The 16,166-nt window shown below is 40.6% G+C and overlaps 1 non-coding gene across 1 annotated transcript; it reads right to left on the bottom strand.

Moving 5' to 3' along the window:
- Positions 1–9,884: 9,884 nt before the first annotated feature.
- LOC148567105 (small nucleolar RNA R71) lies at positions 9,885–9,992 on the bottom strand. The gene has a single exon (XR_015882916.1). It is a non-coding gene; the product is annotated as a small nucleolar RNA R71 (small nucleolar RNA).
- Positions 9,993–16,166: the final 6,174 nt, after the last annotated feature.

Here is a 16,166-nt window from a genome sequence, read left to right as displayed (position 1 = left end):
GTTTACCGTGAAATATGCAACACAGAACAGATCCCACCACCCCGCCCAATCAAAAGCAAGAAAGGAGGGGAAAGTCGGACAGAGTACTGCGAATACCACCGAATTTATGAACATCCTACTAACGAGTGTTTCGACCTAAAAAATGTCATAGAGAAATTGGCAAGAGAAGGGCGATTAGATCGGTATTTAGCCAATAAAGCAGATGAACTAAGAAAAAGAAGAAGAGACGAAGAGGTCGGACGAGCTGAACGACCACCTCACACTCCGGAGAGACATGTTCATATGATAAATGGAGGATTCACATGAGGAGGGATCTCTAAATTATCTCACAAAAGACACCTTAAAGAAGTATATCACGTCGGGGAAGGAGAGAGGTCATTCGACCTCCCCACTATTACCTTTACCCAAGAAGACGCAACAGGCATCATCCCGGGACATGATGATCCCATGGTCATTACTATCATATTGGCCAACGCTAATCTCCACTGAACACTGGTAGACCAAGGAAGCTTCGCGGATATCTTGTTTAAATCCACCTTTGACAAACTCGGCCTACAAGATAAAGAGCTCAGAGTATATCCAAACAGCCTGTTCAAACTGGGAGACACTTCAATCCAACCACTTGGATACATCTCACTACACACGACCATTGGAAAGGGAACCCGGTCAAGGACACTCAACATAGACTACATCGTAGTCAACGTGAGCTCAGCTTACAATGCCCTAATAGGTCGGACAACACTGAACCAGCTCACCGCAGTGGTCTCGACTCCACATCTCTGCATGAAGTTCCCAACTCCGGAGGGGATTGCCACAATAAAGGGAGACCAAAAAATTGCACGACACTGTTACAATGAAAGTCTAAACCTTAAAGGCAACCCCAAAAGAGAGGAACTCAACACGATTGAGCTCGCGGGAGTCCGAGCTCGCAAGGAACTTCGTCCACAGCCAGAAGGCGAGACTGAAGAGGTCCAAATCGGCGAGGCCCGGGATAAGACGACAAATATTGGGGCAACCTTAAAGGGAGATTTAAAAGAGTCTCTGATACAATTCCTAAAGGATAATGCCGATATCTTTGCATGGAAGGCCGTATACATGCCGGGCATAGATCCCAAACTAATGTGCCACAAACTGGCAGTATACCCAGGATCTCAGCCAGTGCAGTAGAAGCGTAGGAAGCTTGGACCAGAAAAGTTCCAAGCCGTGGAAGAATAGGTACAAGCCTTACTGAAGGTAGGGTTCATAAGGGAGGTCAAATACCCACTATGGCTAGCCAATGTTGTCTTGGTAAAAAAGTCAAATGGGAAGTGGTGGATGTGCACTGACTACACCGATCTCAATAAAGCCTGCCCAAAAGATCCCTACCCACTCCCAAGTATAGACACTCTAGTGGATGCATCTTCCGGATACAAGTACCTCTCTTTCATGGATGCTTATTCAGGATACAATCAAATCCCAATGTACCCACCCGATCAAGAAAAGACCTCGTTTTTAACCCCAAAAGCAAATTATTGCTATATCGTCATGCCATTCGGGCTCAAAAACGCAGGAGCTACCTACCAAAGATTGATGAACAAAGTCTTTGCAGACCACATTGGGAGATTAATAGAGGTTTACGTAGACGATATGCTGGTAAAAACACAAAGTGAGGAATCCTTGTTGCCCGACCTCACCAAAGTGTTCGACACCATCAGAAAGTATAGAATGCGACTTAATCCCGCAAAGTGCACCTTTGTAGTAGAAGCTGGCACATTCTTGGGCTTCATGCTCACGCAAAGAGGAATTGAGGCGAACCCAGATAAATGTCGGGCTGTACTCGACATGAAAAGTCCAACCTACGTCAATAAAGTACAACAGCTCAACAGAAGACTTGCAGCCTTGTCCAGGTTTCTAGTCGGGTCAACCATCAGATTTCTCCCCTTTTAGGCCACATTAAGGAAAGGAAAGAGGTTTGAATGGACAACAGAGTGTGAGCAAGCCTTGCAGGATTTCAAAAAATTCTTGGGGCAACCACCCATTCTTACCCGACCACGGGAAGGAGAAGTGCTCATATTATACCTCGCAGTGGAAAATCGGGCAATCACTTCAGCACTAGTCAGAGAAGACGAAGGTGGGAAGCAACCCATCTACTTCATTAGCAAAGCTTTAAAAGGGGCCGAACTGAACTATCAAAAGATAGAAAAGTTCGCTTACGCTCTCATACTCACTTCTCGACGACTCCGCCCATACTTTCAAGCTCACACTATCAAGGTTCGGACCAACCAGCCCATAAAAGGAATCCTCCAGAAGACAGACTTAGTTGGAAGAATCCTGCAGTGGGCTATTGAGTTGTCCGAATTCAATCTTTAATATGAAGCTCGGACAACCATCAAATCACAGTATCTGGCCGATTTCATTGCCGAGTACACTAATACCCCAGGAACTCCCATAAAATGGAATCTCTACATGGACGACTCTTCAAATAAAACCGGGAGTGGTGCAAGTGTGATAATAGAAAGCGATCAGGGTATCCAGATCAAACTCTCACTAAAGTTTGAATTTCCTGCTTCAAATAATCAAGCTGAATATGAGGCATTACTGGCTGGTTTGAGGCTGGCTAAAGAGGTAGGAGTGCAAAAGCTCACTATCTTCAGTGATTCACAAGTAGTTACCTCACAAATAGAAGAGAGCTACCAAGATAAGGACCCTACCATGAAGAAATATCTCGACAAAACTAGAAAATAGCTTGGGCAGATCGGGGAATATGAGGTCCAACATATACCTCGAGAACAGAATGCTCGGGCGGATGCACTCTCAAAACTAGCCAGCACCAAACCAAGGGGCAATAACAGAAGCCTCATCTAGGAAACATTGCAAAGCCCATCAATCACAGAAGAAGAAAAGGTCCTAGCCATATTTGGTCAGGATCAAGGGTGGATGACCCCCATTATCAACTACCTCAAAACAGAGACACTCCCCACAGATAAGAAGGAGGCAAAGAGGTTGATACGAGGAGCACAGTACTATACTATGGTGGGTGACATCTTATATAGGAGAGGGATCTCAACACCCATCCTAAAATGCGTACCGACTTCCAATACAAGGGAAGTCCTAGAAGAAGTACACAGTGGCATGTGTGGCAACCACTTCGAGGCACGAGCTCTTTCCAAAAAGGTACTCCGAGCTGGATTCTTCTGGCCAACCTAACACAAACAAGCGACAGAGTTCGTCAAAACATGGCCACCATGTCAGAAACATGCTAACTTCCACATCGCTCCACCAGAAGAGCTCATCAATGTAACGTCACCCTGGCCGTTCGCAAAATGGGGGCTAGACCTCCTCGGACCCTTTCCCCAAGGATCAGGACAAGTCAAGTTCCTTATTGTAGGGGTAGACTATTTCACAAAATGGATTGAGGCAGAGCCCCTAGCCAATGCCACCGCTCAAAGAAGTCAGAAATTTCTATACAGGAACATTATTAAAAGGTTTGGGGTCCCTTACTCCATCACCACAGATAATGGCACTCAATTTACTGATAATGGTTTTAGGAACTTAGTAGCTGACTTGAAAATAAAGCACCAATTCACATCCGTAGAACACCCACAAGCTAACAGATAGGCAAAAGATGCCAATAAAGTCATACTAGCTGGGTTAAAACAGAGACTACAGGACGCAAAGGGAGCTTGGGTTGAAGAGCTTTCACAAGTCCTATGGGCATATCAGACTACTCCACACTCTACCACAGGAGAATCACCCTTCTGACTCGCTTACGGAATGGAGGCAATGATCCCAGTAGAGATCGAAGAAGCATCCCCCAGAATGATCCTCTACAATGAAGAGGCCAACTTCCAAATTCAAAGGAAAGAACTCGACCTACTACCCGAGGTCTGAGAAAGTGCTCGGATTAGAGAGGAAGCATTAAAGCGTCGAATGGCTTCAAGGTACAACTGGAAGGTAGTCCAGCGAAGTTTCGCCATCAACGATCTCATCCTAATCCAAAATGACATCGAAGTAGGTCGATCAGGAGAAGGGAAGCTAGCAGCTAATTGGAAAGGGCCTTACCGAGTTATAGAGGTACTTGGGAAAGGCTACTACAAAGTGTTTGACCTCGAGGGGCGAGAGCTACCAAAGTCATGGCATGCCTGTAACTTAAGAAGGTACTATAGTTAGAAAGTGATAAAGATCTTAGGTCAAGGTGCACTCTTTTTCCTGCAAAGGTTTTTTAATGAGGCGCCAGGCCAAGATCTACAAAATTTTCCGACTTAGAAGGGTAAGCACTTATATGTATATAGTCTTGTCTATTTTATATTTCCTACTTGAATAAAGTTTTTCAGATTCCCTAAAAAAAGTATCCTACCAAGACGCATTAATCTGAGTGCAAGAATTCATCGTCCAATTACGACAAGGTCGGCAAGATGAAAACCAAATTCATCGCCCAATCACGACAAGGTCGGCAAGATGAAAACCAAATTCATCGCCCGATCACGACAGGGTCGGCAAAATGAAAACCACATTCATCGCCCGATTACAAAGAAGTCGACAAGGTGAAAGCGATAAAAACAGATTAATGCAAGAAGTTATAAAAAGTAATCCATAAAAAGCGGCCTGACGAGGTCTGACTAAAAATTGATTACTAAAAATAACTTAGGAAGGCCCGACAAAGAAGAAGTCGAACCAAACCAATCAACGCAAAAAGTTATAAAAAGTAATCCATAAAAAGTGGCCTGACGAGGTCTGACTAAAAATGGACTACTAAAAATAACTTAAGAAGGATTGACAAGAGAAGTCGGACCATCGAAAAGCATGCGCTAAAAGAGACACAACTTTGCCCAAAAAGCTACAACTCCACGACAAGGCTATCAAAATTGTTCAGACTAACTAAAAAGGTTCTACGAGAACACTAAAAAAGTTGTTGGACAAGTTATCCCCAAGGATTACCTCGACCAAGCAGAAAGTGGACAAAACTAGAAATGATCAAAAGAGGTCAGACAAGCAAAAGTACCAACTCTCTATAAAAATTTGCAAAGCTTGCAAAAGAACGATCAACATATCAAAGGAAACACATCTATTATTAAAGACTCAGAAGGTGACTTGAAAGAGGGCCTCAAGAGTTCAAAGTATTTTGTTTTTCTACTTATAAAGTTAGCAACTAAAAGTCAAGAGAGCCAAACCATACACAAGTTACAAAAAACAGAGTTCAAAAGCCCAAAAATCGGGTTGTACAGATAAAACAAAGAAATCATAAGGGGTTCAAATTTTCCCCAGTAGTAGCATCTGTGGCTGAAGGAGGAGGAATGATCTTCAAGGGGGTGGCGTCCACAGTACCATCCTCCCGATTAAGAATTTGACAATCAGGATCAGGTTCGGGATGGTCGACCTCAGCTGAAGGAGTTGAAGAAGTCGTGGCTGCAGAAGCTTTGGCTGGCGGTGCAGGAGGAGGCCCGTCATCTTCATCATCCGGGGCAGGCACTATCTTGCTATCCTCTACCACATTGTCCAAACTGAAGAGAGTCAGGTCGAGTTCAGGAGCTAGAACTTGGACCTGTGCCTTTAAGTTGTCATAAGCACCCGTTATAGCATCTACCAGATGACCCTGGAGATCGGCGTAATCCGCATGGGCAGAAGCAAGTCTCTCCTTCAACTCCAACAGCTCGGCATAAGTACGGGTATAACTTTCCTTGTGTTTCTTCATCATCTACTCTCTCAAGTTTGCAGCCGCCTCAGCCCTGGTAGCTCGGGGCTTTTCCTTCTCCAAATCCAGCTCCAGCTTAATTACCTGGCATCAAGCTCATCCTTCACCCCCTTTATTCTATCAAAATCCAATTTAGCATCCTCCAGAAAAGCCTTAGTTGCATGGACTGGGGAACCCTGAACAGTACGGAATAGGGATGCACCCATATGGCCCATCAAAATACTGTTACTGGTGATAAAATTCAAGTGATGAAGGATGGACACATCTTCCATTGGAAGTCAATGATGAGCGGATAATTTATACGCTTTTTGGCATTGTTTTTAGTATGTTTTTAGTAGAATCTAGTTACTTTTAGGGATGTTTTCATTAGTTTTTATGTTAAATTCACATTTCTGGACTTTACTATGAGTTTATGTGTTTTTCTATGATTTCAGATATTTTCTGGCTGAAATTGAGGGACTTGAGCAAAAATCAAATTCAGAGGTTGAAGAAGGACTGCTGATGCTGTTGGATTCTGACCTCCCTGCACTCAAAGTGGATTTTCTGAAGCTACAAAACTCAAAATGGCACGCTTCCAATTGCGTTGGAAAGTAGACATCTAGGGCTTTCCATAAATATATAATAGTTCATACTTTGGCCGAGTTTAGACGATATAAAAGGTTGTTGAACGCCAGTTCTACGCTGTTGTCTAGAGTTAAACGCCAGAAACACGTCACAAGCCAGAGTTGAACGCCAGAGATACGTTACAAACTAGTGTTCAACTCCAAGATTGACCTCTACACGTGTAACATTCAAGCTCAGCCCAAGCACATACCAAGTGGGTCCCGGAAGTGGATTTATGCATCAATTACTTACTTCTGTAAACCCTAGTAACTAGTTTATTATAAATAGGACTTTTTACTATTGTATTAGACATCTTTGATCAGTTTTATGCTATCTTAGACTTTCATGGGGGCTGGCCATTCGGCCATGCCTGAACCATTATCACTTATGTATTTTCATACGGTAGAGTTTCTGCACTCCATAGATTAAGGTGTGGAGCTCTGCTGTTCCTCAAAGATTAATGCAAAGTACTACTGTTTTTCTATTCAATTCAACTTATTCCGCTTCTAAGATATTCATTTGCACTTCAACCTGAATGTGATGAACGTGACAATCATCATCATTCCCTATGAACGCGTGCCTGACAACCACTTCCGTTCTACCTTAGATTGAATGAGTATCTCTTGGATCTCTTAATCAGAATCTTCGTGGTATAAGCTAGATTGATGGCGGCATTCATGAGAGTTCAGAAAGTCTAAACCTTGTCTGTGGTATTTCGAGTAGGACTCTGGATTGAATGACTGTGACAAACTTCAAACTCGCGAGTGCTGGGCGTAGTGACAGACGCAAAAGGAGGGTGAATCCTATTCCAGTATGATCGAGAACCTCAGATGATTAGCCGTGCTGTGACAGAGCATTTGGACCATTTTCACAAGAGGATGGGATGCAGCCATTGACAAGGATAATGCCTCCAGACGATTAGCCATGCAGTGACAGCGCATCGGACCATTTTCCAGAGAGGATAAAAAGTAGCCATTGACAACGGTGATGTCCTTACATAAAGCCAGCCATGGAAAGGAGTAAGATTGATTGGATGAAGACAGCAGGAAAGCAGAGGTTCAGAGGAACAAATGCATCTCTATATGCTTATCTGAAATTCTAACCAATGAATTACGTAAGTATTTCTATCCTTATTTTATGTTTACTTATTATTTAATTTCGAAAACTCCATAACCTTTTGATATCCGCCTGACTGAGATTTACAAGGTGACCATAGCTTGCTTCATACCAACAATCTCTGTGGGATCGACCCTTACTCACGTAAGGTTTATTACTTGGACAACCCAGTGCACTTGCTGGTTAGTTGTATCGAAGTTGTGAATGAAAAACGATTTATTAAGACGTGCGTACAGAGTTTCTGGCGCCGTTGCCTGAGATCACAATTTCGTGCACCAAGTTTTTGGCGCCGTTGCCGGGGATTGTTCGAGTTTGAACAACTGACGGTTCATCTTGTTGCTCAGATTAGGTAATTTTCTTTTTGTTTTATTTTCAAAAAATTTTCAAAAACCTTTCAAAAATTTCTCATCTGTTTTCGAAAAAAATAAATAAATCTTTTCAAAAATATATTTTTTCTTCAGAATTTTTAAGAATGAATTCTAGAGTTTCATGAAGCATGTTGAAGCCTGGCTGGCTGTAAAGCCATGTCTAATTCTTTTGGATAGGGGCTTCCAACCATCAGCATAGAGGCAAGTTAATTGGAATGTCAGCCATGGCATGTCTGAGTTACATACTAAAGCTTGGCTGGCTATTAAGCCATGCCTAACCCTCGGATTGGAGCTTTAGACTAAGAATACAAGATTCCTAGAATTCATATAAAAAAATTTTGAAATTCTTATTTTCTTTTTCCTATATGTTTTTTCAAAAAAAATATACAAAAATCCAAAAAAAATCATAAAAATAAAAAATATTTCATGTTTCTTATTTGAGTCTTGAGTCAAGTTGAAAGTTTGGTGTCTTGCATGTTTTCTTTGCATTAAAAATTTTTCAAAAATAAGTTCTTGATGTTCATTTTGACATTCAAAATATTCTTGGTGTTCATCTTGATATTCATAGTATTCTTGCATGCATTCATTGTTTTGATCCAAAATTTTCATGCATTGAGTCTTTTTCATGTTTTTCCCTCTCATCATAAAAAATTCAAAAAAATCAAAAAAATATCTTCCCCTTTTTCTCTCTTAAAATTTCGAAAATTAGATTTGACTTTTTCAAAAATTTTTAAAATCTAGTTGTTTTTATGAGTCAAATCAAATTTTCAATTTAAAAATCTTATCTTTTTCAAAATCTTTTTCAAAAATCAATTCTTTTTCATTTTTCTTAGTTATTTTCGAAAATTATAAAAATCTTTTCCAAAAATCTTTTTCTTAATTTTATCTCATAATTTTCGAAAATAACATCAACAATTAATGTTTTGATTCAAAAATTTCAAGTTTGTTACTTACTTGTTAAGAAAGATTCAAACTTTAAGTTCTAGAATCATATTTTGTGATTTCTTGTGAATCAAGGTATTAATTGTGATTTTAAAAATCAAATATTTTTCAAAACTAATTTCAATCATATCTTTTCAAAAATATCTCTTTATCTTATCTTTTTCAAAATTTGATTTTAAAATATCCTTTCTAACTTCTTATCTTCTTATCTTTTCAAAATTGATTTTCAAATTTGTTTCAACTAACTAACTAACTTTTTGTTTGTTTCTTATCTTTTTCAAAACTACCTAACTAACTCTCTCTCTCTAATTTTCGAAAATATCTTCCTCTTTTTCAAAATTTCCTTTTAATTAACTAATTATTTTAATTTTTGATTTTAATTTTCGAAAAATTACTAACCTTTTTCAAAAACTATTTTCGAAAATCACTAACTCTTTTTCAAAAATAATTTTCGAAAATTCTCCTTCTCTCTCATCTCCTTCTATTTATTTATTCATCTACTAACACCTCTCTTCATCCCACATCTCTGCTCTCCTTACCCTTGTGTTTCTTTCTTTACATTACATTCTTTTCTTCTACTCACACAGGGACCTCTATACTGTGGTAAAAATGACCCCTATTATTATTATTTTTCTGTCCCTCTTTTTCATATGAGCAGGAGCAAGGACAAGAAAATTCTTGTAGAAGCAGATCCAGAACCTGAAAGGACTCTGAAGAGGAAACTAAAAGAAGCTAAATTACAACAATCCAGCAAGCACCTTTCAGAAATTTTCGAACAAGAAGAGGAGATGGCAGCCGAAAATAATAATAATGCAAGGAGGATACTTGGTGACTTTACTGCACCTAATTCCAATTTACATGGAAGAAGCATCTCCATTCCTGCCATTGGAGCAAACAATTTTGAGCTGAAACCTCAATTAGTTTCTCTGATGCAGCAGAACTGCAAGTTTCATGGACTTCCATCTGAAGATCCTTTTCAGTTCTTAACTGAATTCTTGTAGATATGTGATACTGTTAAGACTAATGGAGTAGATCCTGAAGTCTACAGGCTCATGCTTTTCCCTTTTGCTGTAAGAGACAGAGCTAGAGCATGGTTGGACTCTCAACCCAAAGATAGCCTGAACTCTTGGGATAAGCTAGTCAAGGCTTTCTTAGCCAAGTTCTTTCCTCCTCAAAAGCTGAGTAAGCTTAGAGTGGATGTTCAAACCTTTAGACAGAAAGAAGGTGAATCCCTCTATGAAGCTTGGGAGAGATATAAAGAACTGACCAAAAAGTGTCCTTCTGACATGCTTTCAGAATGGACCATCCTGGATATATTCTATGATGGTCTATCTGAATTGGCTAAAATGTCATTGGATACTTCTGCAGGTGGATCCATTCACCTAAAGAAAATGCCTGCAGAAGCTCAAGAACTCATTGACATGGTTGCTAATAACCAGTTGATGTACACTTCTGAGAGGAATCCTGTGAGTAATGGGACACCTATGAAGAAGGGAGTTCTTGAAATTGATACTCTGAATGCCATATTGGCTCAGAATAAAATATTGACTCAGCAAGTCAATATGATTTCTCAGAGTCTGAATGGAATACAAGCTGCATCCAACAGTACTCAAGAGGCATCTTCTAAAGAAGAAGCTTATGATCCTGAAAACCCTGCAATAGCAAAGGTGAATTACATGGGTGAACCTTATGGAAATACCTATAACCCCTAATGGAGAAATCACCCAAATCTCTCATGGAAGAATCAACAAAAGCCTCAACAAGGCTTTAATAATGGTGGAAGAAATAGGTTTAACAATAGTAAACCTTTTCCATCATCCACTCAGCAACAGACAGAGAACTCTAAATAAAATACCTCTAATTTAGCAAACTTAGTCTCTGATCTATCTAAGGCCACTGTAAATTTCATGAATGAAACAAGGTCCTCCATTAGAAATTTGGAGGCACAAGTGGGCCAGCTGAGTAAAAGGATCACTGAAATCCCTCCTAGTACTCTCCCAAGCAATACAGAAGAAAATCCAAAAGGAGAGTGTAAGGCCATTGACATAGTCAACACGGCCGAACCTGGAGAGGAAGGGGAGGACGTAAATCCCAGTGAGGAAGACCTCCTGGGACGTCCAGTGATCAATAAGGTGTTTTCCTTTGAGGAACCAAAGGAATCTGAGACTCATCTAGAGACCCTAGAGATTCCATTAAACCTCCTTATGCCCTTCATGAGCTCTGATAAGTATTCCTCTTCTGAAGAAAATGAGGATGTTACTGAAGAGCAAGTTGCCAAGTACCTTGGTGTAATTATGAAGCTGAATGCCAAATTATTTGGTATTGAGACTTGGGAAGATGAACCTCCCTTGTTCACCAATGAACTAAGTGATCTGGATCAACTGACATTGCCTCAGAAGAAACAGGATCCTAGAAAGTTCGTAATACCTTGTACCATAGGCAACATGATCTTTGAAAAGGCTCTGTGTGACCTTGGTTCAGGGATAAACCTCATGCCTCTCTCTGTAATAGAGAAACTGGGAATCTTTGGGGTGCAAGCTACTAAAATCTCATTAGAGATGGCAGACAATTCAAGAAAACAGGCTTATGGACAAGTAGAGGACGTGTTAGTAAAGGTTGAAGGCCTTTACATCCCTGCTGATTTCATAATCCTTGATACTGGGAAGGATGAGGATGAATCCATCATCCTTGGAAGACCTTTCCTAGCCACATCAAGAGCTGTGATTGATGTTGACAGAGGTGAATTAGTCCTTCAATTGAATGAGGAATCCCTTGTGTTTACAACTCAAGGTTACCCTTCTGTAAACATGGAAAAGAGGCACAGTAAGCTTCTCTCAAAACAGAGTCAACCAGAGCCCCCACAGTCAAACTCTAAGTTTGGTGTTGGGAGGCCACAACCAAACTCTAAGTTTGGTGTTGAACTCCCATATCCAAACTCTAAGTTTGGTGTTGGGAAGTCTCAACAATGCTCTGAACATCTGTGAGGCTCCATGAGAGCCCACTGTCAAGCTATTGACATTAAAGAAGTGCTTGTTGGGAGGTAACCCAATTTTTATTTATCTAATTTTATTTTTCTTGTTCTTTCATGTTTTATTAGGTTCATGATCATGTGGAGTCACAAAATAAATATAAAAATTGAAAACGGAATCAAAAACAGCAGAAGAAAAATCACACCCTGGCGGAAGACCTTACTGGCGTTTAAACGCCAGTAAGAAGCATCTGGCTGGCGTTCAACGCCAGAACAGAGCATGGTTCTGGCGCTGAATGCCCAAAATGGGCAGCATCTGGGCGTTTGAACGCCAGAATTGCACCCTGGAGAAGAGCTGGCGCTGAACGCCCAGAACAAGCATGGTTCTGGGGTTCAACGCCAGAAATGGCAACAAATGGGCGTTCAACGCCCAGAACAAGCACCAATCTGGCGCTGAATGCCCAGAGTTGTGTGCAAGGGCATTTTGCATGCCTAATTTGGTGCAAGGTTGTAAATCCTTGAACACCTCAGGATCTGTGGACCCCACAGGATCACCTCAGGATCTGTGAACCCCACAGGATCCCCACCTACCTCCACTCACTTCTTCTCACCCCTCTTTCACACAATCCCATAAACACTTTTCCCCAAAACTCTTCACCAATCACCTCAATCTCTCTTCCCTATAACCACTTTACCACTCACATCAATCCACTCTTCCCCATAAACCTACCTCATAAACCCCACCTACCTTCAAAATTCAAAATCAATTTCCCACCCAAAACCCACCCTTATGGCCGAACCTTACCCCCCTCCCTTCCCTATATAAAGCCCTCCATTCTTCTTCATTTTCATACAACACAACCCTCTCTTCCCCTTCTTGGCCGAATACACCCCTCCCCCCTCTCCTCCATATCTTCTTCTTCTTCTTCATCTATTCTTTCTTCTCTTGCTCGAGGGCGAGCAATATTCTAAGTTTGGTGTGGTAAAAATATAAGCTTTTTGTTTTTCCATTACCATTGATGGCACCCAAGACCGGAGAATCCTCTAGAAAAGGGAAAGGGAAGACAAAAGCTTCCACCTCTGAGTCATGAGAGATGGAAAGATTCATCTCCAAAGCTCATCAAGACCACTTCTATGATGTTGTGGTCAAGAAGAAGGTGATCCCCGAGGTCCCTTTCAAGCTCAAGAAGAATGAGTATCCGGAGATCCGACATGAAATCCAAAGGAGAGGTTGGGAAGTTCTAACAAACCCCATCCAACAAGTCGGCATCCTAATGGTTCAAGAGTTCTATGCCAATGCATGGATCACTAGGAACCATGATCAAAGTAAGAACCCAAACCCAAAGAATTATATTACAATGGTTCGGGGAAAATACTTAGATTTTAGTCTGGAAAATGTGAGGTTGGCGTTTAACTTGCCTAGGGGTGTGCATGGCCCGGCCCGGCCCGAAGACCCGGCCCAGTCCCGAACACTTTAGGGGCTAATTTGGTGTGATTTCATCGGGTCTAGGGTCGGGTATGGGTCTCAAAAATAGACCCGGTCATTATTTCGGGTCGGGTCCGGGTCATAGCTCGGGTCACCCGAAATCGGCCCGGTGGCCCGGTCATCATACATAATTAATATTTTGTGTTATTAGTGATGGATGATGGCTATTATTATGTGAAATTTAAGTGTTGTAAACCTTAATATTTTGTGTTATTAGTCATTATATATAAGACTATAAGTTAATATTTTATGTTTAAAATGCATAAGACTTTAGACTAATTCATAATCTTGTGTTATTTGTATTGATTTAAATATTTGGTGTTATTAGGCAATATTAGTATTGATTATGGTTATGCTTTAATTTTAGAGAAGAGTTGGTTCTTATTATATTTTTCTAAGTGAATTTTACCATGTTAAATAATGATTGGAGTCTTGAAAATTTGGATATTTTTACATGCTAACTTACAAGAAGGTATCAAGGTAATATAATATTAACGGCCCGGTTTTCACCCGGTTTTTACCCGGTATAATCGTGGCCCGAAAGTGTATAGGTTTCATCGGGTCTAGGGTCGGGTTCGGGTCTACCAAATAGGCCCGGTATATATTTCGGGTCGGGTCTGGGTCACATCAAACCCGGCTTCACCCGGCCCATGCACACCCCTAAACTTGCCTATGATGCAAGGAGATGCACGCCCCTACACTAGAAGGGTCAACTTTAATCAAAGGTTGGACCAAGTCCTCATGGACATATGTGTGGAAGGAGCTCAATGGAAGATTGACTCCAAAGGCAAGCCGGTTCAATTAAGAAGACTGGACCTCAAGCCTGTGGCTAGAGGATGGTTGGAATTCATCCAACGCTCCATCATCCCCACTAGCAATCGATCTGAAGTTACTGTGGATCGGGCCATCATGATCCATGGCATCATAATTGGAGAAGAAGTAGAAGTTCATGAAGTCATCTCCCTTGAACTCTACAAAATAGCCAAAAAGCCCTTTCCTGGGGCAAAGCTAGCTTTTCCTCATCTTATTTGCCATCTATGTTACTCAGCTGGAGCTTTCATAGAAGGAGACATTCCCATTGAGGAAAAGAAGCCCATCACTAAGAAAAGGATGGAGCAAGCAAGAGAGCCCATTCATGGATCTCAAGAGACGCATGAAGCTCATCACCATGAGATCTCGGAGATGCCTCAAATGCATTTTCCTCCACAAAACTATGGGGAGCAAATCAACACCTCCCTAGGAGAATTAAGTTCCAACATGGGACAATTAAGGGTGGAACATCAAGAGCACTCCATCATCCTTCATGAAATAAGAGAAGATCAAAAAGCAATGAGGAAGGAGCAACAAAGACAAGAAAGAGACATAGAAGAGCTCAAGGACATCATTGGTTCCTCAAGAAGGAAACGCCACCATCACTAAGGTGGACTCATTTCTTGTTCTTACATTCTCTGTTTTTCATTTTCTCTATGTTAAGTGCTTATCCATGTTTGTGTCTTCATTACATGATCATTAGTATTTAGTAACTTTGTCTTAAAGTTATGAATGTCCTATGAATCCATCACCTCTCTTAAATGAAAACTGTTTTAATTCAAAAGAACAAGAAGTACATGAGTTTCGAATTTATCCTTGAACTTAGTTTAGTTATATTGATGTGGTGACAATGCTTCTTATTTTCTGAATGAATGCTTGAACAGTGCATATGTCTTTTGAAGTTGTTGTTTAAGAATGTTAAATATGTTGGCTCTTGAAAGAATGATGATAAGGAGACATGTTATTTGATAATCTGAAAAATCATAAAAATGATTCTTGAAGCAAGAAAAAGCAGCAAAGAACAAAGCTTGCAGAAAAAATAGCGAAAAAATAGAAAGAAAAAAAAAAGAGAAAAAGCAAGCAGAAAAAGCCAAAAGCTCTTAAAACCAAGAGGCAAGAGCAAAAAGCCAATAACCTTTAAAACCAAAAGGCAAGGGTAAATAAAAAGGATCCCAAGGCTTTGAGCATCAGTGGATAGGAGGGCCTAAAGGAATAAAATCCTGGCCTAAGTGGCTAAACCAAGCTGTCCCTAACCATGTGCTTGTGGCGTGAAGGTGTCAAGTGAAAACTTGAGACTGAGCGGTTAAAGTCAAGGTCCAAAGCAAAAGAAGAGTGTGCTTAAGAATCCTGGACACCTCTAATTGGGGACTTTAGCAAAGCTGAGTCACAATCTGAAAAGGTTCACCCAATTATGTGTCTGGGCATTTATGTATCCGGTGGTAATAATACTGGAAAACAAAGTGCTTAGGGCCACGGCCAAGACTCATAAAATAGCTGTGTTCAAGAATCATCATACTGAACTAGGAGAATCAATAACACTATCTGAACTCTGAGTTCCTATAGATACCAATCATTCTGAACTTCAATGGATAAAGTGAGATGCCAAAACTATTCAAGAGGCAAAAAGCTACAAGTCCCGCTCATTTAATTGGAGCTATGTTTCATTGATAGTTTGGAATTTATAGTATATTCTCTTCTTTTTATCCTATTTGATTTTCGGTTGCTTGGGGACAAGCAACAATTTAAGTTTGGTGTTGTGATGAGCGGATAATTTATACGCTTTTTGGCATTATTTTTAGTATATTTTTAGTAGAATCTAGTTACTTTTAGGGATGTTTTCATTAGTTTTTATGTTAAATTCACATTTCTGGACTTTACTATGAGTTTATGTGTTTTTCTGTGATTTCAGGTATTTTCTGGCTGAAATTGAGGGACTTGAGCAAAAATCAGATTCAGAGGTTGAAGAAGGACCGCTGATGCTGTTGGATTCTGACCTCCCTGCACTTAAAGTGGATTTTCTAGAGCTACCAAACTCAAAATGGCGCGCTTTCAATTGCGTTGGAAAGTAGACATCCAGGGCTTTCCAGCAATATATAATAGTCCATACTTTGGCTGAGTTTAGATGACGTAAAAGGTCGTTGAACGCCAGTTCTACGCTGCTATCTGGAGTTAAACGCCAGAAACACGTCACAAGCCAGAGTT

Source organism: Arachis ipaensis, chromosome B4 (genome assembly GCF_059453495.1).
Source record: "Arachis ipaensis isolate K30076 ecotype BB chromosome B4, ASM5945349v1, whole genome shotgun sequence".
NCBI classification, from domain to species: domain Eukaryota; kingdom Viridiplantae; phylum Streptophyta; class Magnoliopsida; order Fabales; family Fabaceae; genus Arachis; species Arachis ipaensis.
The sequence above is the reverse complement of the archived record's forward strand: the minus strand, read 5'-3'. Positions and strand labels throughout refer to the sequence as shown.